We start from the raw sequence: 5,229 nt of genomic DNA on the forward strand, positions 1-5,229 counted from the left end.
TCTAGTAAAAGACTGAACTCTCAATGAATGGCTCAGGCGGAGCTGGCGCAATCCACTAGTTGTGTCTGGTTCTGGGAGCCATCCCTCGGGAGACAGGCGGGCTGGGCGCAGGAACAGGTGTGGAGCGGGCCAGGAGAGGCGCTGGAAGCGGGCTGGAGCTCCCGGCTAAGTGGACCACGCCACGGCCAGCCTCGCACAGCAACCTCGGGCAGAAGATGATGCAACTTGGGCACCGATGGGAAAGAGAAAAGGGCCTGGGCCGCCCTCCAAGGCCGCAGCCCCGCCCCCTCCACGGCTATGGCCAATCAGCACCCGTGCGCACCCCCAGCTGGGCGCGGTGGGTGGGGCGTCTCGGATGGGGGCGCTGCCCCGGGCAGATGGAGCCGGTCAGTCCCCGCGCCCCCAGCCGCCTCCCGATCGCTCTAGTGGGGACGGGCTCCAGGCTACCGTGGGGAGGCGCGGTCTGAGGGACGGCGCGGGCCGTTGGCACTGCCAGGGCCTCTCGGGCGGGCCGAGGTCTGGGCGCTCCGAGCCCGAGGGCCCGGGAGAAGGGGGAATGGGGCTGCGTTCCTTGTCCTGATTGGGAGAGGGGAGGGCTTTCCTTCAGGGTTATTGCTTTCGCCCCGCACCGCCCGGATCCGATAACTCGCCCGTCTCTTTTGAGGGGGCCCCACGGTAGTCTTACCGCCGCATCCTCCTGCATCAAACCTCCTCCTCCCATGAAGTCCCGTGGGGTTCTGTGCGGTAAAGCACGCCGGGATGCCCAGAGCAGGCCCTGGCCCTGAGACAAAAGATGGATGGATGGGCGGATGAGAAAAGCCTCCTCCACACGTGCATTCAGGGCTCTGACACCCCTCAGTGAAACCCGGGTCCACTGTGCCATCAACTCCAGCGCCCCGCCCCGCCACTGCGCGCCCCGAGGAGCGCGCCTCGGGTTCCCCTGCAGCTGTCTGCGGTAAAGACGCAAAATTCTTGTAGGAAAAAACAGAGCTCCCACACCGCTACTTCCAGCGCACCCCCGCTGGCACACAAGCCACTGGATTTTAACCTCTTCCGTCCCCAAGCCGTCCCGCGGAAACAGTGCAGATGACTGTTTAGCCAGCCTTTGAAGTTGGTTCCTTACTGTTCACACTTGGTTCATTTCCTTTTTATTTAACATTTGCTCTGGTCACAGCAGGTACAGGAGAAAGCTCTAGGCAGTAGTTTTACTTTTCACATTTATTGGATTTTTGTATTTTCTCATTCTGCTTTTGAAAAGAATTGTTCTTTCAAGACTTGTGAAAGGGAAGTCTTACATGAGTTAAAGAGGAAGGCAATTTGCTATAGATCTCTTGCTGAAAAGGGAGTCATCTTAAAACATGTCACGACAGATATTTGTACAAGTCAAACAAAATGCCTTCCTAAGGAACTTTCAGGAGCTATTCAAATTTTGACAGAGTGAGGATTTCCATTACTGTCTCATTGTAGGGTTTTTTGTTGTGGTGGTAGTGGTGTTTTTTTTTGTTGTTGTTATTTTTGAGAGAGGGAGGGGGGGCGCATGTCAAGTGAAGAGTTGTACATATTTTTATCTGATTTTTCATTACACAATTTATTTCTCTCTGTGCACAGAAGGAGAGGCAATTCTAGAGACACCCTCTATTTTGCCAACCAGCAACTTCCTTTGTTTTGACTACCGTTTTTATACAAGGACTCTCGTATCAAGCTCCAGAAATGAATTCCCAATTGCCTGCTTTACATCTCCACCTGGACATCCCGAAGGCATTCCAACTCAGCATGTCAAACACTGACTCATGGCTGGCTCCCTCAAGCCTGCTCCTCCTCTGACTCCCATTTCTGTGCCCTCCTCAAGCCTGCTCCTCTTTCTGAATTCCCTGTTCTGTTACCAACATTGTTGACCGCCAGTCACCTCTCTTTGAAATCTCACAGTGACCTTTGACTCTTCCTTCTCTGGTGTCTCTTCCCCTCAATTACCAATTCACAAAGGCACTATTTTCACAATATATATTAAATCCACCACCCCCGTCCATTTCTACTGCTACCATACTTGGCTCAGTTTTTCATTCCTCACTGCTTATCTTGACCGTGGAATTGTTTCCTAATTAGTCTTCCCACCTCCAATGCTCCTCTTGTTCCAACCATCTTATATTTTGCCTTGCCTTGGGCCAATCTTTCTAATAAGTAATTTACATGTTAGGATTAGTTTCAGCTTCTATCCAACAGAGGGGGCGGGGGTGGGGAAGAGCAATTCTCTGTTCCCTTAAGAAAACTTCCTAAAAGTTGGCTACACAGTCCTATTTCCTTTAGATTTCATTAATCAGAATTTAGGCACATGACCACACCTCGCTGCAAGAGACGTTAGGAAATGCAGCCTTTATTTCGTACAGGCATATATCCAGTTAAAAATCAAGGCTCTGTCATGTCACTTCTCGTTCAAAAGCTTCCAGTGGCTCCCGCTGAATTATGAATATGCTTTTCACCCTGGCAATCAAGACCCGCCATGATCTGGTCTCAGCTCACTCTCCAGCCTAGTGCCCTCTATGTTTGCAATGAAAATGAGACTGTGTAATAAAAAAACAAATAAATAGAAAAAAAATGAGATTGTGTGCTGCTTCCACATTTTATTTCTTTAAAATATATTTTTATTGATTTCCGAGAGGAAGGGAGAGGGAGAGAGAGATAGAAACATCAATGATGAGAGAGAATCGTTGATTGGCTGCCTCCTGCACCACCCCCTCTACTGGAGATGGAGCCCACAACCCGGGCATGTGCCTTTGACTGGAATCAAACATGGGACCCTTCAGTCTGCAGGCCGATGCTCCATCCACTGAGCCAAACTGGCTAGGGCTGCTTCCACATTTTCTTGCCTCTGCATCCAATCCCGGTTTCGACACCACTTCTCTCTCAAAGCTTATCCTAATCCCCCTTGCTCCAACTCTGCTTGCTGCCCAGCTTTTTGTGCTGTTCGGTGCCCCCAGAACTGTGGTAATGGTTAACCCTCAGCTGGGAGTGGGCACTCTCTGCATTATTGGCACTTCCATTGGACTTAAGTGTGGTGCTGAGTGGGAGAGCAGTGGTTGAAGGTGCCTTGGGCCATGCTGAATGTATCTGTTATTGAATGAGCAAAACCTCTCCTTAAAGGAGGAGCTGGTCTCAGGCTCCTTCTGGGACTAACTGCCCAGTAGCAGCTCCACCTACACGTGAGGCAAACCAAGAAACAGGTGTCTGCCCTTGGCCCCCCCAACAACTGGTACAGGGTTTCATTTTCTGCCTTCTTCTCTCCTTGTTTGTATTTAAAATTCCCCTCCTTTCAGTCTTCTATTTCATTTCTGTTGTCTTTTCATAATTACACATGCTTCCTGCTTGTAGGTATTTAGTACAAAAAATTATTGATCCCTGTATTTATTTATTATTTTTTAAATCCTCACCTGAGGATATGTTTTTCATAGATTCTAGAGAGAGAGGAAAGGAGAGGGAGAGAAAGAAAAAAGAAAAAAAACAACCATGGGTGTGAGAGAGAAACATTGATCGGCTGCCTCCCGTACACATTAGGACCCGGGATCAAACTGCAACCTGGGTATATGCCCTGACCCGAATCAAACCAGTAACCTTTCAGTTCACAGGATGACACTCCAACCAACTGAACCACACAGGTCAGGGTGATTCCTGTATTTAGACATCTCCTCCCACCATACTTACAGTGTTCTCTCTAGGTTCTAGATGTAGAAGCATGAAATTATACAAACACCTTAAACAATGGGTGCTGGATTTTATCAAATGCCTTTTCCGCATCTGTTGACATGATCATGTGGTTTTTATATTTCATTTTATGTTTTGTATCACATCTATTGACTTGTGGATATTGTAGAAACCTTGCATTGCCAGAATAAATGCCACTTGGTCATGGTGTATGATCTTTTTAATGTATAACTGGATCGTTTTGCTAATATTTTGTTGAGGATTTTAGCATCTATGTTCGTCAGGGATATTGGCATGTAATTCTCTTTCTCTGTAGTGTCTTTGTCTGGCTTTAGAATTAGGATAATGCTGGCCTTGTAAAATGTGCCTGGGAATCTTCCCTCCTCTTGAATTTTTTGGAAGAGTTTGAGAAAGATAGGTGTTCATTCTTCTTTGAATGTTTGGTAAAATTTACCTATGAACCCATCCAGTCCAGGACTTTTGTTTGTTGGGAGTTTTTATTTTATTAATGCTTTAATTTCATTAGTTATAATTTTTCTGTCCAGATTCTCTGATTCTTCTTGATCCAGTTTTGGAAGATTGTATGTTAAGAGGAACTTATCCATTTCTTCCAGATTGTTCAATTTGTTGGCATATAGTTATTCATAATATTTCCTTGTAATCAATTGTATTTCTATGATGTCAGTTGTTACTTTTCTTTCATTTCTGATTTTGAGTCCTCTCTCTTTGTTTCTTTTATATATATATATATATTTCAGAGAGAAAGGGAAAGGGAGACAGAGATAGAAACGTCAATGATGAGAATCATTGATAGGCTGCCTCCTGCACACCCCCTACTGGGGTCAAGCCCTTAACCCGGGCATGTGCCCTTGACCAGAATCAAACCCTTCAGTCCCTAGGCCAGCGCTCTATCCACTGAGGCAAACTGACTAGGGCTCTCTTTGTTTCTTGGTTCGTCTGGTTAAAGGTTTGTCCATCTCGTTTAACTTTTTAAAGAACCAGCTCTTGGTTTCATTGATCTTATATATATATATTTTAGACTCTATTTTATTTATTTCTGCTCTAATCTTTATTTTTTTTCCTTCTACTGATTTTGGGCTGTTTGTTGTTCTTTTTCAGGTTCCTTAAATTGTAAAGTTATTTCTCTCTATTAATAAATGACTCTACAATGTTGTGATTATAGAAAAATTTAAGAGAAGTTACAATTTTTTAAAAAAATGAGAAAGAGTGGTACTTCACTAAGAAAAATACATAGACACTGTGACCGATTATGAAAACAATCCCCTACTTCATTTGTCCTTGCATCCTGACTTTTGTCATGTTTCTTTTTAGAGCCCTCCAACTCATTCTGGGCTCAGTCACATGATCTTCTTTAGCCAGTGGATATAGCTGACCTTAGGCAAGCAGAGGTTTTAAATAGGCTTATACATGGATTGGGCTTTTATCCTGTGCCTGTGCCGCTGCCCTCAGGACATGCCTGGGCTAACCTGCTGGCGGAGGAGAGACATGCAGTACCGCTGAGTCCTCAGGCAT

The sequence above is a fragment of the Myotis nattereri genome, assembly GCF_964212035.1.
Source record: "Myotis nattereri genome assembly, chromosome: 10".
NCBI lineage: Eukaryota > Metazoa > Chordata > Mammalia > Chiroptera > Vespertilionidae > Myotis > Myotis nattereri.